Genomic DNA, 26837 nt, shown 5'->3' on the forward strand with positions numbered 1-26837 from the left:
GTCCCCAGAGCTTTGGAACTAATTGAACAATTTGGACTTGTAGCTGGCTTCAAATTGAATAAGCAGAAAACCAAAGTTTTAGGAAAAAATTTGAGTGCAGAACAGATTCAAAGAATACAAGAAGGCACTGGCCTCAATTTTGTTAAATCTGTAAAATATCTAGGTATCAATCTCACAACTAAGAATTTGAACCTGTACAAGGATAATTACGAAAAACTGTGGATGGAGATAAAGAAGGATATGGAAATATGGACAAGATTAAAACTATCGTTAATGGGAAGAATAGCGGTGATAAAAATGAATGTCCTACCAAGGATGCTGTTTTTATTCCAAGCCATACCAATTTTGGATAAACTGGATTGCTTTAAGAAATGGCAAAAGGATTTATCAAAGTTTATATGGCAGGGCAAAAAGACAAGAATTAAGTTTAAGATTCTAACAGACTCTAAAGAGAGAGGAGGCTTTGCCCTGCCGGACTTAAGACTTTACTTTGAAGCAGCGGCCTTTTGCTGGCTAAAGGATTGGTTTAAGCTAGAGAACGTTGATGTGTTGGACTTGGAAGGACATGATAATATGTTTGGGTGGCATGCATACCTTTGGTATGACAAGGCTAAGATCCACAGAACTTTTAAGTCTCATATAGTTAGAAAATCCTTGTATCAGGTCTGGACTAGATATAAAGACTTGTTAGAGAGAAAGACCCCTAGATGGATCTCTCCAGTGGAGGCCAAGGCCTATAAGAGACCGAACATGTCTGCAAACTGGTTAAGATACATGGACATACTGCAGCAGGAAGGGGACTCTTTTAAGCTAAAAAGCTACGATCAGGTGAAAAGTCGGGTCCCCGACTGGCTGCACTATTATCAGGTATATGAAACATTTAAAATGGACAAAAAAATTGGTTTCCAAGCAGAAAAATCAAAACTGGAAACAGAACTGATAGAATCGAACTTTAAGAACCTTTCCAAAATGTATAATCTTTTGCTAGAGTGGCATACGAAAGATGAACTGGTTAAATCGTCAATGATAGATTGGGCGAAAGATGTAGGACATAACATTATGATGGATGACTGGGAGAGATTGTGGCAGAAAGGTATCAAATTTACTGCTTGTCATAGTTTAAGAGAAAATATAATGAAAATGGTTTACAGATGGTATTTGACACCAGTTAAGATTGCTAAGATGAATACCAAAATGTCAGATGTATGTTGGAAATGTAAACATGCGAAAGGTACCTTTTATCATATGTGGTGGCTGTGCCCAGCGGTAAATGCTTTCTGGGATAAGATTTATAATGAGCTCAAGAAGGTAATGAAAGTTACCTTTTGTAAGAAACCAGAGGCATTTCTTCTGAGCATGACCAATGAAGAGATACCCAGTCAGGACAGAGTGTTTTTTATGTATGCCACAACTGCAGCTAGAATATTATTGGCAAGAACATGGAAAGGAGAAGAGATACCAACAGTGGAAGAATGGCAGATGAAGATGATGGAATACATGGAACTCGCAGAACTGACCAGCAGAATCCGGAACCAGAGGGAGGAGACGGTGTCACGAGAGTGGAAAAAATTTAAAGACTATTTAGTTAAATCAGCAAAATTGAATATTTGAGCAGAGATAAACTAGAGGCTTTAATAGGGTTATATTAGATAAAGCTGGCAAAAGAAAATTTTTGTATGAATGATTTATTTGTTAAATAGGAGTTAAGATTTGACATTAAGATAAGATTTATAGTTGATTAAGTTTATGACTGTGTAAAGTTAAGCATATTGAAAATTTGAGCAAATGTTAAATGAACAAGATATATAGCTACCTTTAAGATGTTTTTGACTTTGAAGACAGTGGAGGGAATGGGGGAAGTCCCCCAAATTGAGAAGTTAGTAACAAGGAAAGTATAAAGATAGGTAATGGTTAAGGTATGTATATGTTCTTTTTTTTCTCTTTATGTATATTGTCATTGTTATTGTTATTGTTTTATTGTTGTTTTTATGCCTTGTGTTGTTGTTGTATTTTGTTTTTCGGTGTTTTATTGGAAAATAATAAAATCTTATAAAAAAAAAAAAAAAAAACTTTGCACGGAGTTTTTCTGTTTCCCAGAGATGGTGACATTTCTGCCCTGCTTTTGAAATGGAATGAGCTTGAATGTTGTCCCTTTCCAAGCTGCTAAGACCTCTCCCGCCCTTTGCGTGCTCTTAGAAATAATTGCCAGCAATTTCAGGGCTCTCTCTCCCTCCCACTTTTTCTGCTAATCCTTTTACCGCTTGGGGAGGCAGGGTGGGGGGGGGGTGAACTCCATCAGGCCCATAGGAATTTGTATTGCTCAGGCTGTCCTTTCCCAATTCAGATTTTGTGATCTCTTGCTGTTCCCCTATTAAATGTCTATAATGGGTGGCTCTAAGCGGGGGGTCAGGGGGAGTGCAGGAGACACTCGATCTGATCTGCAGCTCTTGCTGATCTGCAAAACAGTTAAGCGTGTTGCAAAACTGGAATTCAAAAGTGGCAAGGTCAATTCTGCCTCGGCCAGACCTCACCTGAAGTTCTAATTGTCCAGTTCTGGGCTACCAGTGTTTCTTTTTTTTTTTTTTAAAGGGGGATATTGACAAGCTGGAACATGCACAGAACAGGGTGACCAAGGTGATGAAAAGTATGGAAATCATGCCTTATGAGGAATGGTTGAAGGAGTCAGGTATGTTTAGCTTGGTGAAGCTCAGTCACTCTGAAAGATTATATTGGAACAGTGTAGATCAGGGGTAAGCAACCTAAGGCCCGGGGACTGGATCCGGCCCAATCGCCTTCTAAACCCGGCCCGCGGACAGTCTGGGATGCAGTGTGTTTTCTACATGAGTAGAATGTGTCCTTTTATTTAAAATGCATCTCTGGGTTATTTGTGGGGCCTGCCTGGTGTTTTTACATGTGTAGAATGTGTGCTTTTATTTAAAATGCATCTCTGGGTTATTTGTGGGGCATAGGAATTCATTCATTATTTTTTTTCCAAGATATACTCCGGCCCAGCACATGGTCTGAGGGATGGTGGCTGGAAAAGGTTGCTGACCCCTGCTGTAGATCTAGCTGGAAGAAAACATAGGGAGATCTTCATTCATTGTTACCCTATATCTCTAATTGTTATTGTTCTGCAATTATAATATTATAATCTTGCCATCACCTCCTGGCAAATAGAAGGGGAAGAAATGGAGGCAGTGAGAGATTTCACTTTCTTGGGTTCCATGGTCACTGCAGATGGTGACAGCAGTCACAAAATTAGAAGACGCCTGCTTCTTGGGAGAAAAGCAATGACAAACCTAGACAGCATCTTAAAAAGCAAAGACATCACCCTGCCGACAAAGGTCCGTATAGTTAAAGCTATGGTTTTCCCAGTAGTAATGTACGAAAGTGAGAGCTGGACCATAAAGAAGGCTGATCGCCGAAGAATTGGTGCTTTTGAATTATGGTGCTGGAGGAGACTCTTGAGAGTCCCATGGACTGCAAGAAGATCAAACCTATCCATTCTCAAAGAAATCAGCCCTGAGTGCTCATTAGAAGGACAGATCCTGAAGTTGAGGCTCCAGTACTTTGGCCATCTCATGAGAAGAGAAGACTCCCTAGAAAAGACCCTGATGTTGGGAAAGATGGAGGGCACAAGGAGAAGAGGACGACAGAGGACAGTGTTCTCGAAGCTACCAACTTGAGTTTGACCAAACTGCGGGAGGCAGTGAAGGATAGGCATGCCTAGCGTGCTCTGGTCCATGGGGTCACGAAGAGTCGGACACGACTGAACGGCTGAACAACAACAACAACAACAACAATCTTAGAAGGGGTGTGAATGTGAGGGGGTATGACTGCAACTGTCAAGAAGAGACCCTGCACTTCTGATTTTGTGATTGCATATGTAAACCCAACACTCACAGTGAAACCCATGTTCAGAAACAGGAAGCCGTATTCTGATGCCCACTTCAACTCCAAATGGCATACTCTCCTATTCATATCATTATCCATTTTGGAGAAGGATCATAGCTCAGTGGTAAAGCACCCACTCTTCATGGAGAATATTCCAAGTTTGATCCCCGGAATCTCCAGGTAAGGCTGGCGAAAAGATCCCTGCCCAAGACCCTGGAGAACCAGTGGATCTGGTGTCACTTAATGTAAGGAAGCTTCCTATGTGGCACTTAGATTTAAATCAATTAAATTAATATGTTTACGGGACACAGGCAGGGTTAGAATTTCCCACTGGCTTCAAGAAGCCCAGAGTCAGGAATCAAGGAGACAGCAATATTCAAATGTTTGATTAAAAGAAAACAAAGCCCCATGTTGACCTGAGAAAGAGATTAAAGAGTCCACGGTAAATTATTAAAATCGTCCTCAGGAGGGAGGCTTTACATATTCTGAAAATTGATTAAAATCAGCTTTACTCCCTCCAGAACAGGTTACGCAAGGGCACATAACTGGGGGAAAATAATGTATTTTGCAGGGGAGTCAGTGGGGAATCCAATTCTATTAAAGAATTGTGCTGCTATTTCCTCAGCACTGGGCAATTGCTTGATGAAATCTTCTCATCGGTGCTAATGGATATTCCATCTCCCATTGGAATCTGCCGCCGAGAATCTGGAGGACGCAAATGGATTTCCGCGTAGCAGTGGGCGAGGAAGGGGTGAAATCCGGCAGGAGAAACAGAAGCGTTAAAATCAGAGGAGTACAACCCCACGGCGTTTAAGGGGCTACAGATCAGATGCGGACCTCGCATGTAAGAGGCCTGAACTTTGACCCCCGGCTTCACTAGTTAGGACAGCTCAAAGCATGGAGGGCTGCGCAACAGCTCACAATGTGAATATTTTCTGCCTTCCTGACTGGTGGCCACCTCTATCGAGGACATTTATCTGGGTATCATTTTCACTGCCGAGATTCAACTCTCTTTGGCGGGTTGCAGACCTTTCCTCGTCTGCCATTGCCTGAGGTGTGCATCCCATTTGCTTGCCTTAAACCCAGTCAGGGGGTCACTCTGCCTGTTACTGCAAAACAGGAAGCTGCCTACTGGTTCACTAAGATCAGTAATGTCTACACTGACCGGCAGTGGCTGTCCAGGATTTCAGGCAGGCATCTCTCCCAACCTTATCTGGAGACCCCGGGGATTGAACCTGGGACCTTCAGCTTGCAAGGGAGATGCTCTGTGTCACTGAGCTACAGAAAGCCTCTGGCTCCCCCTACTGTTGGTCTCCCTGCCTGCCACCCTACCAGTCCCAATAGGCCCCCGAAAATTGCGTTGTTAAACACATTTATTTTATCCCTATTATTTTCTAATTCCTGCCATTTTCGTGAGAGAAGCTTGCCGAACACAGCTCCCCGTTCCCCACACAAACTCATTTATGTGTTGGCTTTATCTCCCTGCCCTCTACCCGAACTTGTGCATCAGCTGTCTAATTATTCACGGTTCCTGCAGGATAGTGTTTCTAATATCTGCTATTTATAACCCCCCATTGTCGGTGAACAAAGACCGCTGAAAGTGCGGGAGCACGTCCTCTGTCCTGCTTCTCTGTCCCTTAGCAATCTCATCCCTGGAGGTGGTCTCCTGCCCGCAGTTCCTCCTTTAACCTCTTTGATGGTCTGCGGTGACTGAGGTTTTATTCCAGGGTGCCTGCCGCAAGTCTCTGGATGGACCTAAAGGAGGCATCGGATGTGTGTTAGATGCTCAAGGAGAGGCACACGTTAACTTTCCAACCCCAAATATATCAGAGCCCTCATTGGTGGAGACTTGGGAAAGAAAGGATTCTGTGATTTTAAATAGTTTAAGGGTGGATAGATCATGAGGAGGAGATGCGTGCAAGCCCAACTCCTGCAGAGCTCTTGCAATGAGCAACGTACCTCTGGAAAGGAACCCAAGAGTCATCTAGTCCAACCCCCAGCAATGCAGGAATTCAATGTTCATTTTTGGGTAAAATATCCCCCCTCCTTCTCAAAAAAAAATAAAATCCTATTTTGTGAAAGCCAATTCCATTGCTCTTAGGTGTGTGAATAAGTGTTTGTTCTTTCCTGTTCTGAATCTTTCAGCATGCATCTTCACTGGATGGTTCTAGTACTATGAGAGGAAAAGGAAAACATCTCCAAATTATCTAGAGTACTTCAATTATTTTATGATCTCTCTCTCTTATTCAATCCCTCCTTGAAAAGAATAAAAAAATCATCCATATAGATGTTTTCCTTCTAGAGATATTTCTTTCTTGGTCATGTTGCCTGACACCCTTTCCACGTCTATATTATCCCTTTCCTAAAGACCCCGCCACCACATGGCTTAAGTCTCTGCCACACAGTTTATAACAGAATCAACACGCTATGCAAAACAAATAAATAAAGTGAAAAATTGCAAGGTTTTTTTTTTTAATGGCAAAACAGCAAAGATGACAGACATTTCAAAGGAAGCCGAATGTACCTTGTGAAGAGACAAACATGTTTCATCAGGGGAGTTTGTGCGCATCCCCTAATTCCACGGAAGGGATTTCTCAGGCACAAAACCACACGTTCCACTTCCCTCGGACACCTGCTAGCGCTGAAAAATTGCCATCCAAACCTCACCTGAATTAAAGCTCTCTTCCTTCAGCTGAAGGAGACAGGGGGGGGGGGGTTTGAATAAATCACATTGATTTGGCACAGCTCCCCCAAATTCCCAGCTCTGAAGAATACTGCATTCAAATGCAAGCAAGAGCCGGAGAACTCAATTAATAGTTATTTATCATTGACAAGGAGGCAACATGCAGCGGGATGAGAAATGAGAACTGGGCCTCCGTGGGGCTGCTCAGCTTTACCCTCTGCCACAGGGATACCTGATCTGCTGCCCTCCAGACATTTCCAGACTACAACTCTGATCATCCCTGACCATGCTGGTTGGGGCTGATGGGAGCTGTAGTCTGAGAGCATCTGGAGACCACCATGCATTGGTGGCTGGTCCATTAGGACAAATGAGGCACTGTTCCACCATCTGAGTCTGTCCTTAGCCAACCTGTCAAGGCGAATGGCACTCCTTCCTCCTCAGTCTTGATCTATTAACTATATGGGTTTACTCTGGATACAACTAATGTTGCAAACACCCATTTTAATCCTTCGTTTTCTGACTGGGATAGAGAACCTTTGGCCTGTGGGAACCTCAGGCCATTTCTATCTGGTCCTCAGCACCTCTCCTCAGGCTAAGTCCTTCGCCAGCTGCATCCCATACTTACTCAAGTTTTGCTTGGTTGGAGTGTTTCCTTGAACTGTGATAATGCTTCTTGGTTAACTGAATGAAAAGAGAGGCTGGTGGTTCAACAGGTAGATTGCGATCTACCAGTAGATCACTGGAGGTCTGCGGTAGATCATTGGCTCCCCCAAAGAAGCTCAACAAGTTTGTCTTCCCTAAGAAAAGCTCAACAAATTTGACCTGAACCCCCCAAAACAGGGGGTTTCCTTCCTAAAAAAGCTCAACAACTTTGACCTCCCCACAAAAAAAAACAAGGGGTAGATCACTGCCAGTTTTTTTAACTCTGTGAGTAGATCACAGTCTCTTGGGAGTTGGCCACCCCTGGCTTGAGCCCTCCAGAATGCAAAAAGTTATATCTGTTTCTCCTTTTTAGCCTCTGAACTCCCTGGTGTGTGGGTCATATTGGGAAGCCACCATTTGCAGGAAATGTTTGAGGAGGTTGGAAAGTACATGAGGCTCTTAATTCCAGGGTCGTGGGTTCAAGCCCCACATGGGGTGAAAGATCCCTGCATTGCATAGATGACCCTCATGGTCTCTTCCAACTCTACAATTCTATGATGCCCCATTATGAAGGGCCATTGCCCCCTCAGATGGCAGTTGAGTGGATATAAAAGTGGTCCATTCCCTCTCCATCTCCCCCTAGCAAGAAAAAAACAACAACAACCAAAAAGTGGGCAACAGCTGAAGGTAAACTGGCAGACAACATGAGGTCATCCAGCAATGGGATGCTATGGAGCAATGAAAAGGCTGGGTGGGATTGTGACTTGAAGGCAACTGATGCCCATGGTCAGAAGCTGGCTGGTGCCTAGCAATGGATCTGGCAGAACCAGGCAGATGTCAGTGGGTGGGCACCAGTGGAGTTTGCATTCAGAAGCCAGTGAATGGGATGTTGCAAGGCTGGGACAGATGGATGTTTGCAGATGCAAGCTGGCTGAAGTTCACCTTTGGAAGCCAGCTGGCAGTATTCATGGACTGACGCTGGGGCATGTGGTGTGAATGAATGGAGAGTGAGAGTGTCAGGGACTGGACTGAGGGGGGCGAGACTGAGGAGGAATGGTGGAGGACCCCCCTTCCTCCTGAACTTTCCATAGAAGAGGAAGGCAGTACTGTACTGAAGTACAGCAACCGTTTGAGGAAGGTCACAGCTCAGGGACGGTGAACAGAAGAGTTGGGAGGTGTTGGGGGAAGAGAAGGGGGAGACAGAGACAGAGTACCCAGCTGACACATTATCATTGGAGAGCATTTCTGAACCCCCCCCCCATTCTCCCAGACTCTGGCGTGCATTGAAAGTGGAAGAGCAATGGGCTCAGAGACAATTAGCCCCTGGAGGGCACCATAAGGAGAAGTGCTTTTGCTAGGAATGGAGGGGGGAGCTCAGTTGGAGTGATGGAATTAACCTAAGAAGCAGGGAACAGAGGTCTCTCGCTGTGCATATTGAATAAAGACTTGGTAAGAGCTCCCTTGTCTACTTCCTCGGCTGTCTGCCGTGAGAGGGGGGAGGACAGAAACCTGGCAGGGAGGTTTCAAATGTGGGCGAGGAGAATGGAGGGCGAATGGATGAACCAGTGGATTTTCATGGAAGGAAGCCAGTGGAAGTTGGCAAAGTGAAGTCAGGGATAAAGTTGCCTGGCAGAAGCCGGTGAAAGTACCTGGGTGATGCTCTTCGGTGGCCGCCATCCCACTCACTGTTTCTGTGATGGAGGCCAAAGATGGAGCAGGGACAAGGGGCGGGGGAGATGTGTGTTTGAGTGCGTATATCATAGAATCATGTGTTTCTTGGGTTCCATGATCACTGCAGATGGTGACAGCAGTCACGAAATTAGAAGACGCCTGCTTCTTGGGAGAAAAGCAATGACAAACCTAGACAGCATCTTAAAAAGCAAAGACATCACCTTGCCAACAAAGGTCCATATAGTTAAAGCTATGGTTTTCCCAGTAGTAATGTACGGAAGTGAGAGCTGGACCATAAAGAAGGCTGATCGCCGAAGAATTGATGCTTTTGAATTATGGTGCTGGAGGAGACTCTTGAGAGTCCCATGGACTGCACGAAGATCAAACCTATCCATTCTCAAAGAAATCAGCCCTGAGTGCTCACTAGAAGGACAGATCCTGAAGTTGAGGCTCCAGTACTTTGGCCACCTCATGAGAAGAGAAGACTCCCTAGAAAAGACCCTGATGTTGGGAAAGATGGAGGGCACAAGGAGAAGGGGACGACAGAGGATGAGATGGTTAGACAGTGTTCTCGAAGCTACTAACATGAGTTTGGCCAAACTGTGGGAGGCAGTGAAGGATAGGCATGCCTGGCGTGCTCTGGTGCATGGGGTCACAAAGAGTCGGACACGACTGAACGACTGAACAACAAATCATAGAATCATAGAGTTGCAGAGTTGGAAGGGACCCTTACGATCATCTAGTCCAACCCCCTGCAATGCAGGAATATACAGCTGTCCCAAATGGCGATTGGATCTGCAACCTTGGAGTTATCCACACTCTAATCAACTGAGCTATCCCCTTGAGTGCAGATTGTGGCAGAGAGTGTGACAGAGATGGGTGGCAAAAAAAGCACAAGGGTGCTTGTTGGCTGCCAATGTGGGAATGTGTTTTGTGGCTCAGTCCTCATGGCTGCTGTCTCCTGTGTTCCGCTTTGTTGGGGGGGGGGGAGTCCCCTTTCGCCTTTGAGGGCAACATTGCCACAATATTTGCTCCAAAAGTACCTTTTAAAAATAAATAAATAAATAAATAAAACAAGGTTGTTTTCAAGAATGAGGTTTGGACCTTGCTGAATCTCAAGCTTGGAAAGTTGGAAGGGAATTTTTTGGAGGAGGGGGTGAGGGGAGGATAATGGAATGACGGCAATAGTTCCTTAGGCGGGGTAATTCTTGTGTCATGGATTAAAAATAAGGAGGAAAGAGATAGCAGCAATATGTCCAACATATTCTCCCTCCTTCTGATGGTTAGAGGGCCTGCAAGCTGCCAAATGGTGACTTTGAAGTCTGGAAGCAAGAAAGCGGGGGAGGGAAGGGGAGAGAGAAAGAGAGAGAGCAGAGAGCAGGGAAATGCAAGGTCAAGTTGGATTCTCATTTGACGTTCTGCCACTCTAATGAATTCCTGGGAATTTAGAGCAAGCAGTGCTAGGTTAAATATCTGGCATGTTGAACAGAAGACCTAAATCCAGCTCCTCACTCCCCTCGGAGGATGCAAAGTGTTCTGAATGCAGAGGGAAACAGATAGATGATAGATCTGTTTCAGGAACAACAACCATAGAAATAGCAACCAAGAGTCTTGTGGCACTTTTAAGATTACGCCCCACAAAAGCTTGTGCCACAAAAAAGTGGTGGTCTTTTGGAAGGACCAACAGGGACCCCCATGCATAGCATGCAACTGTTCCATTTTAAGCAGGACATCATGGATCACAGAAGCCAAACCTGGCTTCTGTTTGGACCCCGGAATGTCCCATTTAAGACTGGAACCCTGGCACGAGTCAGCAGGGTCAACAGTGCCAGAGCACCTTCCGGGATCTCTTTAGCAATCATCCAAAGGCCATGCCAAAGCACCTCCTCTCTGGCGCAAACTTTTCATGACCGCCTTCCAGAAAGGCCCTTTGGTGATTGTCAAAGTACACTGGGAGGCCACAGATGATGATGATGAGGAGGAGGAGGAGGAGGAGGAGGAGGCAGCAGCAACGGGTGAAGGTGTAAACAAGGAGAGAAAGTGGGTTGGGAAGAAGAAGAGAAGAAAAATTTGGATTTGATATCCCGCTTTATCACTACCTGAAGGAGTCTCAAAGCGGCTCACAATCTCCTTTCCCTTCCTCCCCCACAACAAACACTCTGTGAGGTGAGTGGGGCTGAGAGACTTCAGAGAAGTGTGACTAGCCCAAGGTCACTCACCCAGAAGCTGCATTTGGAGGAGCGGGGACGCGAACCCGGTTCACCAAATTATGAGTCCACTGTTCTTAACCACTACACCACACTGGTATGGAGGGAGAAGACAGGTGGCAGTGGTGTGTGTTTGTGGGCCGGATGGTGCATGGTTGTGGGTGTCCCAATTTGCCCTCTCGACATGTTGGGGGGGCATGCCCTTGTTGTACCCTAAAGGGCCCTGTTCCACGGGGGCAACAGGTAGGAGCTCAGGTAGAAAACAGATGGCATTAGATGCAACTGTCCCTTCTGAGTCCCCAGGGCACACTCTTCTGCTGGAAGGTAGAGCTGTACGCCACATGACAGGTCCTGTGCCACTAGAACTAACCAGCTGTTTTGTGAAATTACCCTCAAACTCAGGCAAATATGGATTGCAATACATTCCCTTCTTCCATCGGATAAGGCACAAATCTTCTCTCTCGTCAAGCAGAGACTGTTAGATCATGAAATCCAAAAATTCTACCCTCCCAACCTTTTGTATGTTCAGGAGTAATGCCTAATTACCATTGCAGATCGTTTATGCTAGCTTATCTAAATGCATTCCCCTCATCTGTATTGTTTGGAAGGTTTCGGGGGAAAAATCCCCTTCCAGAACAGATTCTATTCCTGTAATAAGAAAACACCAGGCACAATACATCACAAAATTTTGGATTGCCCTCCTCTCAACACCCATCACAGAGATCTCCTAGTGACTCCCTTACAGCTCAAAATATCGATTTGCAAAGAGTCAGTAATCCATTTGTTGAGGGATAATACTCCCCAATCTAGCAAGATTGTTTCGGGGTACTTAGCCGAGGATCTTTAAAACTAAATCTAAAGTTGTCTGATTTATTCAATGGTGGCTATCTAGTCTTTTATATGTTGTATGTGTTTGGATTATCAATGTATCTGGATGATTTTATGATCTTACGGCAGAAAACTGTCTTCAGCAGGCAGCCTGCCATGGGCTCCCTAACGTAGACTACTGCTTCCCACCAGCAGTTTCAAAAGCAAGATTCAATTATCAGTCACATCAGCTTCTGTAGGTGGGACTGGGGAGCTGAGATGTTGCTGTCTTGCACTTCGCCTCAGGCAGCAAAGTACCTTGGGCTGGAAAATACATGAATGTTACCACCTTGGGACAAACATATTCCTGACTTGTTTCTCTTTTGAAACAAACATATCTGTGCCTTTGGTATGGATTCCCAGGACAAAAAAAAGAAACAGAGAAAGTGGTCTCCTTAGATGTTTGTACACAGAGACTCTGTGATGGGGAATTTCCCTTGGAGGCATGATAGGGTGGGCTGATGCATCTGAAAGGGATCATAGAATCATAGAATCCTAGAGTTGGAAGAGACCACAAGGGCCATGCAGTCCAACCCCCGGCCAAGCAGGAAACACCATCAAAGCATTCCTGACAGACGGCTGTCAAGCCTCTGCTTAAAGACCTCCAAAGAAGGAGACTCCACCACACTCCTTGGTAGCAAATTCCACTGCCGAACAGCTCTCACTGTCAGGAAGTTCTTCCTAATGTTTAGGTGGAATCTTCTTTCTTGTAGTTTGAATCCATTGCCCCGTGTCCGCTTCTCTGGAGCAGCAGAAAACAACCTTTCTCCCTCCTCTATATGACATCCTTTTATATATTTGAACATGGCTATCATATCATCCCTTAACCTTCTCCTCCCCAGGCTAAACATACCCATCTCCCTAAGCCGTTCCTCATAAGGCATTGTTTCCAGGCCTTTGACCATTTTGGTTGCCCTCTTCTGGACACGTTCCAGCTTGTCAGTATCAGGATCAGGAGACAAATACAGAGGAGGTGTCTGTCCTGCATGTGAAATCTGGAAGACCTTGCTTAGGGGAAGTGTACATGCAACACACAACACACTGCAAAACTGCAATTGTCGAGAACGCTCCCATTACAAATCACACTACAATATTTTGGAGTTTTTTATTCCATGCCCTTCATCTTGAAAACGACTCAGGTAGGTAGCCGTGTTGGTCTGACACAGTTGAAATAAGAAAAAAATTAAATAAAAAATTGTCCAGTAGCACCTAAGTTTGTTCTGGTATAAGCTTCCGTGTGCATGCACACTTCTTAAAAACGAGTGTGCATTGGATGGGGAGAAATATGCTTTTCTTTGCATTTTAATGAGAAACTACCTTATTTGCACTTCTCGAAGCAATGCACAAATTGAAACACTTGCACACAAAATGAACTGTTTTGTGTAAAATTGTGTGCAAAAATATGTATATTATCTACAAATGCGTATATTAGGAGAAATCAGCACTACAACACTGACAAGTTTTCATTTAGAAACAAAAACACAGGTTGCTGTGGAAATGTAGAGAACTGGATTTAAGATTGGGAAAAAAAATAAGAAACTGGGAGATACCAAAATTGACAGATTTGTCCATAGCTGGCAGTGTGTGTGTGTGTGTGTGTGTGTGTGTGTGTGAGAGAGAGAGAGAGAGAGAGAGAGAGAGAGTGTCAATATCTGTTGGTGGAACTAAGCAGGAAAATTATCTAATGTCACAACTATAAGCATGAAATCTACATGGATCCTCCATGTTCAAGGGCACTAAATCTTTGAATATCAGATCAGCACAGGATACGGGGCAATGGAGCAGTGGCCTTCTTGAATTGCTCTGGACTTCCTGGAAGCATCTGTCTGGTCACTTGTGAGAGACAGGATGCTGTACTCCAGGAAGAAACACCAAAAATGTGTATTGTGGAATCCTGAAGACAAACATTTTTTATTATTATTATGGAAGGAGCTTTCATGGAATTGGTTTCCCTTGGCCAGATGAATGAAGCATAATCTTAAATTGCAGAGAGATATACGCACGCATAGCTTGCAGGGGGCATCGCAAAGAGGAAGGCCAGAGAGAAATCAAATGCATGAAATCCAGAGACAGTGACAATTACACTGAAGCTTAATAGTGACCATTCGTGACGCCGTGTCGGAGGTAGCAAAGAAATCCTGGCATTGTTAAGCTAATGAATACAGGCAGTGCGATGAAAATCCATTATCCCATTTCAAACTGTGAGACACAGAATTAAACTTCTTGATAGATTGCCACAGAACGCCAACACATATATATTATGTTCTCAAGTGAACATGGGGGTTTGTGGGGATTCTGCCGGCCACCCATTACCCACACATTAATAATTGAGGAATGAGAATCTACTTGAAAATAATTTAAAGCATTCTTTTGCTCCCGTGTTTAACAGTAAATTTGTTTGGTGTGTGTGTGGGTGTGGGTGTGTGTGTGCGCGTTTGTACCAGAAGCAGTTGCTAGAAATGTGAAATGGATTTATTGGTTGGAAGGGGGAAAATATTTACCTAGAGGAAGACATTCATTGTAGATCATTTTTCCCCAGCCTGTATCCCTCAAGATATTTTGGACTACATTGCTATTGGCTATGCTGGCCTTGGATGACGGGAATGCGGTCATAGAATCATAGAAACTTAGAGCCGGAAGGGACCCCAAGCGTCCTCTAGTCCAACCATGTGCGATGCAGGTGACCTGGTCCTACCTCCTGCACCCAAAGGCCATTGGAAGCACACATAGATGGGGGAATATCTTATTGACACAGCAAGGATATGATAGCCATGTTCAAATATATAAAAGGATGTCATATAGAGGAGGGTGAAAGGTTGTTTTCTGCTGCTCCAGAGAAGCGGACACAGGGCAATGGATTCAAACTACAAGAAAGAAGATTCCACCTAAACATGAGGAAGAACTTCCTGACAGTGAGAGCTGTTCGACAGTGGAATTTGCTGCCAAGGAGTGTGGTGGAGTCTCCTTCTTTGGAGGTCTTTAAGCGGAGGCTTGACAGCCATCTGTCAGGAATGCTTTGATGGTGTTTCCTGCTTGGCAGGGGGTTGGACTGGATGGCCCTTGTGGTCTCTTCCAACTCTAGGATTCTATGATTCTATCTCTTGGTGTGTTATTGCAATTGTAATTATTGTATTGTTATAATTATTGTTATTATTGATTGTATATCTGTAACAACTATTTTATTAATTTTGTTGTTACAGTTTGTATTTTTAAATATTTCTTTAAGCACTGCGGGAGGCAGTGGAAGACAGGAGTGCCTGGCGTGCTCTGGTCCATGGGGTCACGAAGAGTCGGAAATGACTAAACGACTAAACAACAACAACAACAACCCGTCCTATGGTACCATACCCTCCAACATTTCTACGGTGAACATAGGGACGTCCTAGTTACATAGTTATATGGTTTATGTTTCTATACCGTAAACCACCTTGTGACCTTCAGATGAATGGCAGTATAGAAATGTAATGAACATTAATTATAATAATTTTGAGGTGAAATATGACTGGCTCCACCTCCCAGGCAGATACAACTGCGCACATTACTGGTGCCATGAACTACACTTTATTGTTATTTTTTCCCATTTCCATTCTTAGCCGTGCCTTACTGTGGTTATTAACTAAAAAGCTGGAAAACATAACAAGAGGGCTAGAGGCTGCCTTTTCAGGAGGTTTTGTGTGACACAACAGTGGTTAATTGCATCACACATGAGCCAGTGTCACTGTATTCAGGGCCAACAGCAGCAACAACATGCCAGCAACGCTTGATTTATTTCATTTTACTTGTATTTTAGTAATATTTTCCAAACGGAGCCAAGGCAGGGAGTCTCTCTTTCCCGGCTGGTCTCTTGTTCGGCCTGCAGATAACCTGATCCAAATTGCTCATGGGAGGCAGACAATTAAAATATTGTTTGCAGAGAGAGTTCCCAAACAAATGAATTAGAATCATAGAATACTAGAGTTGGAAGAGACCAGAAGGGCTATCCAGTACAACCCCCTGACATATCCCCCCTTAACCTTCTCTTCCCCAGGCTAAACATACCCAGCTCCCTAAGCCGTTCCTCATAAGGCATCGTTTGACCATTTTGGTTGCCCTCCTCTGGACATGTTCCAGCTTGTCAGTATCCTTCTTGAACTGTGGTGCCCAGAACTGGACACAGTATTCCAGGTGAGGTCTGACCAGAGCGGTATACAGTGGTACTATTACTTCACTTGATCTAGATGCTATACTCCTATTGATGCAGCCCAGAATTGCATTGGCTTTTTTAGCTGCTGCATCACACTGTTGACTCATGTCAAGTTGATGGTCTACCAAGACTCCTAGATCCTTTTCACATGTACTGCTCTCAAGCCAGGTGTCACCCATCCTTAATGTATCCATTTTTTATGCTCTCAAGCCAGGTGTCACCCATCGTTCTTAATGTATCCATTTTGCTCATCGAATTCAGGGGAAGGAGGTGACTAGGTAATTCGAAATTCCAAAATGCAGGGAGAAATTTGACGGGGTGGGGGAATAAAAAACAGATTCCCTTCTTTCCCATTAGCGAAATATTTTTACTAAAATCATCAAAGCATCAGCCTTCCAGCTGTTTGCTCCAGTTCCTTTTGTGCCGCCTCCTCTCTCTTTTATTTAACCACTGTTCCTTCTCATGTACCTCTAAGAAGACATTAAAGGTAAAGTGCTTATAGCAGCATTTCCCCCCCTCTGCCTTGTGGGGAGAGTTAAGGGAACAGATGGCTCTGACTTTTAATTGTCTGCCTCCCATGTGCAATTTGGATCAGGTTATCTGCAGGCCGAACAAGAGACCAGCCGGGAAAGAGAGACTCCCTGCCTTGGCTCCGTTTGGAAAATATTACTAAAATACAAGTAAAATGAAATAAATCAAGGGTTGCTGGCTTGTTGCTGCTGCTGTTGGCCCTGAGTACAGTGACACTGGTTCACGCTTGATGAAATTAACCGTTGTTGTGTCACACAAAACCTCCTGAAATGGCAGCCTCCAGCCCTCTTGTTATGTTTTCCAGCTTTTTAGTTAATAACCACAGTAAGGCACAGCTAAGAATGGAAATGGGAAAAAATAACAATAAAGTGTAGTTCATGGCACCAGTAATGTGAGCAGTTGTATCTGTCTGGGAGGTGCAGCCAGTCATATTTCACCTCGAAATTATTATAACTAATATTCATTACATTTCTATACTGCCATTCATCTGAAGGTCACAAGGTGGTTTATGGTATAAAAACATAAACCATTTAACTATATAACTAGGATGTCCCTATTTTCATTGTAGAAATGTTGGAGGGTATGGTACCATAGGACGGGTTGTTGTTGTTGTTTAGCTGTGCAGTCGTGTCCGACACTTCGTGGCCCCATGGACCAGAGCATGCCAGGCAGTGGGGTGTAGTGTCTTCAGTGGGGTGTAGTGGTTAAGAGCGGTAGACTCGTAATCTGGGGAACCGGGTTCGCGTCTCCGCTCCTCCACATGCAGCTGCTGGGTGACCTGGGGCTAGTCACACTTCTCTGAAGTCTCTCAGCCCCACTCACCTCACAGAGTGTTTGTTGTGGGGGGAGGAAGGGGAAGGAGAATGTTAGCCGCTTTGAGACTCCTTCGAGTAGTGATAAAGCAGGATATCAAATCCAAACTCTTCCTCTTCTGCTTCTTCTTCTTCTTCTTCCACTGCTTCCCGCAGTTTGGTAAAACTCATGTTGGTAGCTTCGAGAACACTGTCCAACCATCTCATCCTCTGTCATCCCCTTCTCCTTGTGCCCTCCATCTTTCCCAACATCAGAGTCTTCTCCAGGGAGTCTTCTCTTCTCATGAGTTGGCCAAAGTCTTGGAGCCTCAGCTTCAGGATCTGTCCTTCCAGTGAGCACTCAGGGCTGATTTCCTTCAGAATGGATAGGTTTGATCTTCTTGCAGTCCATGGGACTCTCAAGAGGATGGGTACCCAGAGCTAAATCTTCTAATGTATACCAACCTGTTTGGCCAAGTAAGCACATTTGAAACGCTGAGATCGTGTTAAGGATGCCAGTCACACAATGGCATCTTTAAAGGCCCTGAGCGCTGAAAAGATTGTGGTGTTCCCATATGTAATTCAAAGAGAGGCAGTGTGGTGTAGTGGCTAGAGGGCGGGGCTAAGACCTGGGAGACCTGGGTTCAAATCCCCAGTCACCCATGAAGCTTACAGGGTGACCTTGGGCGAATCACAGCCTCTCAGCCTACCTCGGAACGGCGGCCTTGAAGGGTGCAGTCTAACACAATATAGCTGCCACACAAATGCTCCAACATTAAGACCCCTATCAATGGAGGAAAACACCCACATCACCACTGTGCCTGCTGGTAGAGAGAAGCTTTTGAAGAGGGTTCAAATCCTTGCTCAGCCATGAAACTCACTGACTGGCAGGGTGGATAAAAACCAATTATTTAAATAAATAAATAATATTTATTTATTTAAATCGGATTTTTAAAATAAAATGCTTTTGGATGAAAAATCTATCTACAGATAGTTTTCCATTTCAGTTACATTATAGTCCAAAGGCTATTAATCAGGAAATAAAGATTTGTTTTAATTTTTTCATGTGTCCTAAAACTCAGTTTGTTTGATTTTTGTGCTGTTTTTTTTTTAATTGTTTAACCACATCGGTTAACAGACGTGGATACATATGCCATAATGTTATTGTTTAAGTTCAATAAATTGTTTCAATTGTTATTAAGGAAATGATTATTTTTCTCCTTCCAATATAGCACAGCAGAAAAGTTGTCCAAATATAAACAATAATTTCATAATTACCTGTCTTTGTATTTCTAATAGTATAATCAAATTTTTGATATAGCTGGAAAAAACTACTCTGAAAAATTATTATTCAGAAAATGAAACCTCCATATGGTTGTAAATATTAAGATTATACCAGCAAGAATGAGTCTTTCTGAGATATATATATGTGTGTGTGTGTGTGTGTGTGTGTGTGTATCGCTCCATAAGACACACTTTTCCTCCTAAAAAGTAAGGAGAAATCTCTGCGCGTCTTATGGTGCAAATGTGTGGTCGATCGCTGGCTCCCTTTCCGGCCCCGGCCCCTTGCCCAGGCCTCCATTGTTGAATGTTCTGCAGACAGAGCCTGTTTGTTTCCCCAGCGACATGTGACTGGCTGATTAGATTATCTGTCTGGAAACTGTAGAAACGGCTTCCTTTCCTTTCCTAAAGAAGCTGCAGAACTGTGAGTTGAACCCCATAAAAACAGGATTTTTCCCCTCTGCAAATAAGCTCAACAACTGTGAGCTGATCCTCAAAAAACAGGGCTTTCCCCCTTTGCAAAAGAAGCTGCACAACTTTGAGCTGATCCCAAAAAAACAGGGATCTCCCCCTTTCCTCCTCTAAAAACTAGGTGCGTCTTATGGGGTGAAAATATACTGACTAATGATTTAAATCACATCCACCCTGCTGACTGGTCTTGGGCCAGTCCTTAATTCTCAGTCTAGCTTGCCTCATGCAGTGAACAAATGAATGAATATCCAATCCTGGCAGCCAATGAAATGTGGGCATGTTAAAGGGGAAGAGGCTAATCCAGTGCAAATAGGAGCCAAGCAGGATTTTTGGCAGCAGCTGGGGGATGCTGATCAACCCCATTGCACCACCTTTGCCTTGCCTTGAGCTTAGTAATGTGGGACAAAGGGAGCTCCCGAAGTTCTTCCATTCAGCAACAGCACTGCCATATCCAGACGCCTTAGTTCACGGCAATATGGGCTGCCGCAGGGACACTTCAGCATGACGAGGCGATGAGCAATGCTGAATGTCAGACACCCGGCATCTGTATTATTGAGCAATTGGACAACTTGATGGGGAGATCATGTTCTGAATGCAGCCTTCAGAGCTGGAAAGCCATTATTACCTGATAAACAGGCAGCTCTTTCGGCTGCATTAACTTTCGCCGCCGTGTGACTGTTACCTGAGCTAGATGGCCTCAAGAAACAGCGATTCACTGCTGCAACCGGCTCCTGAGGTTCAGCTTCGGATCAAGAAACATCACAGGGTGGGTTGCAGAGGAAATCAACATAACAGCCAGAAATTGCAATTGGTGCTGAAATCGGAGAGTTTAAGCTGCTCTTTATTTGAGCAGATTCCTGGTCTTCTTGTGTTCCTAGGATATGGTACCACTGCTATCTGCTGATTCTACCACATCAATTTGGTTCAGGAGAACATAAGGAGAGCCCTGCTGGAACAGGCTGGTTTCATGGGATATCCATGAATACCGTATCATAATATCACAGAATCGTAGAGTTGGAAGGGACCCCGAGGGTCATCATATCCAACCCCCTGCAATGCAGGAAACTCAACTAAGCATCCATTACAGACAGCCATCCAACCTCTGCTTACAAACTTCCAAGGGAGGAGAGTCCATCACCTTTTGAGGGAGTTTGTTCCACTGTCAAACAGCTCTTACCATCAGAAATTTCGTTCTTCCTGGTGTCGGAATCTCCTTTCTTGTAACTTGAAGCCATTGGTTCAGGTCCTACCCACCAGAGCAGGAGAAAACAAGCTTGCTACATCTTCCATGTGACAACCCCTTATATATGTGAATATGTTTATTGTATCTCCTCTCAGTCTCCTCTTTTCCAGGCTAAACATAACCAACTCCCTCAACTGCTCCTCATCAGGCTTGGTTTCCAGTTTGTCAACATCCTTCTTAAATTATGGTGCCCAGAACTGGGCACAGTATTCCAGGTGTGGTCTGACCAAGGCAAATCAGATTGGTACCATTACTTCCCTTGATCTGGTTACAGGAATCACAAGACAGAGAAACCAGTAGGAGAACACTTCAATCTCCCAGGACATTCTATAAAAGATCTCAAAGTAGCTGTCTTAATACAAAGAAATTTCAGAAATAGACTGGAAAGAGAAGTGGCTGAATTGCAACTAATCACCAAACTTAAAACCATGGAGAGACCTGGTCTGAATAGAAACATTGGATTCTTATCTCATTATACATAACAAAGCTATCTTTAGCCATCTCACCCCTTGCCTTTCCCTGCAAGACTAATTGCAGCCGTTAAGAGTCGTCAACAGGTTTTCCACACCTATCAGCTGATCACCCATTCCCACCACCCTTCGGAGTAATACCCCTCCCCACTCCCTCACTATATTTAAGGATCTGGTGACTTCTGTTTCAGTGTATCTGAAGAAGTGTGCATGCACACGAAAGCTCACACCAAGAACAAACTCAGTTGGTCTCTAAGGTGCTACTGGAAAGAATTTTCTATTTTGTTTCCCTTGATCTGGACACTAAGCTTCTGTTGACGCAGCCAAAATATCATCACATATCCTGACTTAGAATTAAGGGACTGGCCAATTTCTAGTGCGTCACATACAACAAAAGTAATGTAGAAGGCAGGATGTCAGATTTGGACTTGGCAGTTCCAGGTTCGAATGCTCAGACACAAAGCTCACTAAGCAACCTGGAGTCAGTCGCCGTATCTCAACCTAACGGACCTCAAAGGGTTAAAATAAGCGTTGAGGAACTAGGAAGGATACCCCTGGGCTCATTGGAGGCAGAGTAGGGTAAGAATGAAGCCAATATATGCACAATCTTTTTTTATTTTATTTTTTGCAAAACAGCCCCGTCTCAGGGAATCTGGTTTCCCTGTGCAATTGTCCTGCCTCACCCTGGGCACATGGCTTTGCACAATTTATAGACCAGATTAAAAGTGTGTAAATGCTGCATTTTCGGGCATTTCTTCCCTCCCCTGCCAAATCAATGAGGCCCTCCAAGTCAGAAGCTGATACCAGCCCTGATAAACACACTGTGACTAGATAAATCCAAACAGCTTTGACATTAAACCGGGGAAGGTATTACTTTGAAGGGTTTAACATATTAACAGGCTCCAAACACCATTTCAAAATATTTATGGAAATCACTTCCATAAAGCTTGTACAAGCAGAATAACAAAACCCTGAGAAATATTATTAAAATCCCACCCTCCATTAAACATGCCGACACTTAAAAGCTTCTGTCTGACATATATATTTTAGCCACTGGTGATTAAACACAAACCCTTGACTATTTTAACTCACTGGATGTCTTGGGCCCTGCGAGGATTAAGAGGGAGGAGAGCTGATGGTAATTTGTTCTAAAAACCTTCTAAATTTTGAAGGGAAATCACATGCACCCTTGTTTATCGCAGTGGTCTGGACTCAAAAGAGATTCAAATTATGTGGGTAATTAGTCATTACATTTGTACTAAACATGAGGGCTCTCTGTGACCGGAAGATTAGGCTTTGAAGCACAGAAACCAGTTATGGATACAGACCCACCAAGTGTCCCTATTTTCCAGCGACAGTCCCGGAGTTACAGAAGCTGTCCCAGTTTCTGATTTAATCCTGGAATGTCCCATTTTTCCTTAGGACACAGCGTGGTGTAGTGGTTAAGAGCAGTAGACTTGTAATCTGGTGAACCGGGTTCGCGTCCCCGCTCCTCCACATGCAGCTGCTGGGTGACCTTGGGCTAGTCACACTTCTCTGAAGTCTCTCAGCCCCACTCACCTCACAAAGTGTTTGTTTTGGGGGAGGAAGGGAAAGGAGATTGTGAGCCGCTTTGAGACTCCTTCAGGTAGTGATAAAGCGGGATATCAAATCCAAACTCCTCCTCCTCTTCTTCTTCTTCTTCTTCTTCTTCTTCTATTTTCCTTGGAGAATTGGAGGGTATGGAGGTATGTGGACCCGAACCAATGCCGAAAACTCGGAAGGAAGTGTTCCATTTTTTGAACATTTTTCGGAAGCCGAACGTCTGATGCGGCTGTCGGCTATTGTTTCCAGGGCATTTGCACCAATCAGAAGCTGCGCCTTGGTTTTCAAACATTTTGGAAGTCAACCGGACTTCCGGAACGGATTAGGTTGGGCGCTTTTGCTTTTGCTAATTATTTTGAGTTTTTGTTTTTGAGGCTTTTTTGGTTAATTTGTTTTTGTGAATGTGTGGAGCCCAGTTCAATGACTGTGTATCTGTGGAAATGGATAAAAGACCCCCATCCAAACAATGACTATCATCAGTGCAGGTAAGAGGGGGAAAGTAATTTTAATTTTTATCATCTACAATACTGTGTTATTTATTTTATAGTACCGTACATTGATTATTGCTTTCATTTTATGGATCAATGGTCTTGTTAGATAGTAAAATTCATAACAAAATAAAAAATAAAAAAAATTCCTTCCACTAGCACCTTAGTGACCAACTAAGTTTGTTCTTGGTATGAGCTTTCGTGTGCATGCAGCTCATATCAAGAACAAACTTAATTGGTCTCTAAGGTGCTAATGGAAGGAATATATATATATATATATATATATATATATATATACACATAATTTTGTTTTGACTATGGCAGACCAACATGGCTACCTACCTGTAACTAGTAAAATTCATGTTAAATTGCTGTTTTAGGGGTTGCTTTTAAAAGTCTGGGATGGATTAATTCATTTTGCATTACTTTCTATGGGAAAGCGCGCCTTGGTTTTGGAACGCTTTGGTTTTGGAACGGACTTCGGGAACGGAATAAGTTTGAGAACCAAGGTATCACTGTAATAAAATTGTATTATTATTATTATCATCATCATCATCATCATCATCATCATCATCATTATTTAGGACATCCCTATTTTCATTGGAGAAATGTTGGAGGGGATGCTAACAGACATCGGTTATGGTACATTGACTTCCACATCGACACAGTCACCCACAGAAACATTGGAGAATTCAAATGGAAACAGAAATTGCCAATGTTCACTTATCTGTTCCATGTCTAGAATGGAAATTGATCCAGTGAATATGACTGGTATTCCTTTCTTTTCAGTTTCAAAATAGTATGTAATCAATTTTGGGTTGTTGCTGTTTTTTTGCTCCCATTGTTACTGTGTTCCCTTCGCACTGAAATACATTCAGAATTCTGTGTACCCTTCTTGTTGCTTCACCTTGGAAACAATTATTGTAGAGTTGGGGAAATTCAGAAAGCGGCAACCAAAAAGATCTAGGGGGGTGGAGCGACTCTCCTCTGAGGAAGCATTGCTTGCAGCATTTGAGACTTTCCAAATAAATCAATACAAAATGTCCAGTAGCACCTTAGAGACCAACTAAGTTTGTTTTGGGTATAAGCTTTTGTGTGCATGCACACTTCTTCACCAAAGTTTATACCCAGAACAAACTTAGTTGGTCTCTAAGGTGCTACTGGACAATTTTAATTTATTTATTTTGACTGCATCAGACCAACACGGCTACCTACCTGAATCTAGAATCATGTAAGAATTTCCAGTGAGAAAAAGGTAAAGGTAAAGGTAATGGGATCTGTGACCATTAGGTCCAGTCGTGTCCGACCCTGGGGTTGCGGCGCTCATCTCACGTTACTGGCCGAGGGAGCGGGCGTACAGCTTCCGGGTCATGTGTCCAGCATGACTAAGCCACGTCTGGCAAACCAGAGCAATGCACGGAAACACTGTTTACCTTCCCGCCGGAGCGGTACCTATTTATCTACTTGCACTTTGACGTGCTTTCAAACTGCTAGGTTGGTAGGAGCTAGGTTGGTAGGATCCTTTATTTGATCTGATTTGGTTGCAGGACAGTTATACAACAATGAGCAGAATGTTCCGCGTACATCCCGATTTGCTTACCTCTTGTTTAGACATCTTTCCATAAATCATTTGCTCATTCCACACTTTTCAATGCATTTCCCCAATGATTTCTTAACCACACACACACACACATCAGGTTTATTTTCCTTTCCTTTCTTTCTTTTTTTCTTTTTGAAAAAGTAAATCTGTGATGCTGGGGCAACAGAGCATTTTATTCCACTTTAACTGAGGAAACGAAAAACTTCCAAGAATGTGTTTGAATCCCTCCTACAAATTCTGGCATTCTGAAGGCGTCCTGAAAACTTGTGCAACTTTGTCATTTTGATTAGGAGTGAAATGTGTGCTTAAAATGTGTTGGGAAATGATTAATTCATCACAGCTTCCCTTTGTTTTTGTTTTTTTGGAAAGGCAAAGGGAAATGTGTGCATATATAAAATTAAATTCCAGGGTATTTTCAACACACACAAATATTGACAAAACCCTTTAAACCCCTTCTTTCTTTTCCCCTTTTGGTAAAGTTCCCCCGCCCCTGACCCTGTCATCGCTGTGTCCTTTAGGGGGGGAGAGATGTGTAAGGACTTAAAACACAGGACAGTTTTACTGTGTAATTAAAAACCCTACTTAAATACGTAAACAATAAAAGCCATCAAGATGCCAAATGTTCCCCCATTATTCCCTAAATACCTTCTAAATCAGGGGCTGTTCAAGGAGAATAGGTGAACAGTTTGTGGAAGTTGTGTGTGTGTGTTGTGTATGACTTTTTTTTTAAAGGAAAGTAAGTTTTCCCGTCTTGTTAACAAGGACTCTGGACTCCAAACAAACAGAACAGGAGTTTTTAGCGCAGAGATGGAAAACTTTTGACCCTCCAGATGTTGCAGAAGTCTGTCTTCCACCAGCCCCAGGCTGCATGGCCAATGGTCAAAGATAATAATTTTATTATTTGTCGCCCACCCATCTGACTGGGTTGTGCCAACCACTCTGGGCGGTTTCCAAAAGATATAAAAACACAACAGAACATCAAACATTTAGAACTTCCTTGTACAGATGTCAGGAGTTGGAGGCCAGCCACATCTGGAGGACCTCATAGCTGCTTCGGCAAATGCTAAGTCACAGAATTAAGCATGTAACAGGCCCTGACTTCGAATTTTGGGGGTCCTTCAAATTTTTCAGGGTGGCCTTGATGTTCCCGCCTTCCCAGTATCCCTATGCTCCAGCCTCCACCAGAAGCTCAGGCAAAAACTCACAAGGGAAGTTCTTTCAAGCAGGGCAGTCCAAGGGGTGCACCCCACCATTAGGTCATAGCTTTCAACTCCCCCCCCCCTTTTTAAGGGAAATTCCCTTATTCCGAATAGGGTTCCTCGCAAGAAAAGGGAAAAGTTGACAGCTATGCATTAGGTAAGAGAACAGAGTTAGATGTCGCAAGAAACCAACATATGCTGGGGCAACTGGGGAATATCTCACACAGGAAACCACATCTGCTCGCATGGACTTTTGTCGTATATGGATTTATAGAAGTGACGGTGAATCTAGGGCCCTAGGGCGCAAGCTTGGATTGCAGAGGAACCCAATAAATCTTAACTGCAAAATATATTCAACAGTTTGGTTTCTTATGGAAGATGCTTCGGACTGGGAAAATATCAGTTCATTAAAAGACATGAAAGACCACTGTGTCTTAATTTTAACTAAACAAAGCTGGAAGACAGCCCAGAATCCTGGAAGATAAGACGGTGGAAGGAAAACAGAGGGGACTGCACCGAAAATAATTGATGGACGACAACAGAAAGAAATAAAATTTCCTCTTGCATGTTAATTTACATATACCGGTAGATCTGTTAAACACGACAGAAAGTCGCATACCAGTGACTGCCAAGATAAGATAAAGGATTAAGATTGGTATGATATTGGGAATAAATAAGAGAGAGAAAAGACGGAACAAGGAATAAAAAAAATGGGAAGTCTCCTTAAATTATATAATTTGGAATGTATAATTGTTGTTGTTTTTAACCAAAAACTTATTGGGTTTTTTTTAAACATATTACATAAACAGTTAAATTTTTCATCCTCCCCCCCTCCCACTGAGGGAAGCAATTATCCACACCCCTCTCTCACAGGAGCAAATATTAAACATTTCAAATTTAACATGTTAAATATACAAATAATCATTGCTTAAGTCTGGCCCTTTTCCATAGGCCTGACATTATTCCTTTCCTCAATTTCATTGTGTATTGAACTTCCTCAGATCTGCCCCCTGCTGAGTTCACTGTCTATCC

At 43.5% G+C, this 26837-nt stretch overlaps 1 protein-coding gene across 2 annotated transcripts in view; it reads right to left on the reverse strand.

Annotated features, from left to right (window-relative positions):
• TSNARE1 (t-SNARE domain containing 1) overlaps positions 1-26837 on the reverse strand; it is a 276668-nt gene that overhangs the window by 206536 nt on the left and 43295 nt on the right. The window lies entirely within an intron of this gene.

Source organism: Lacerta agilis, chromosome 7 (genome assembly GCF_009819535.1).
Source record: "Lacerta agilis isolate rLacAgi1 chromosome 7, rLacAgi1.pri, whole genome shotgun sequence".
NCBI lineage: Eukaryota > Metazoa > Chordata > Lepidosauria > Squamata > Lacertidae > Lacerta > Lacerta agilis.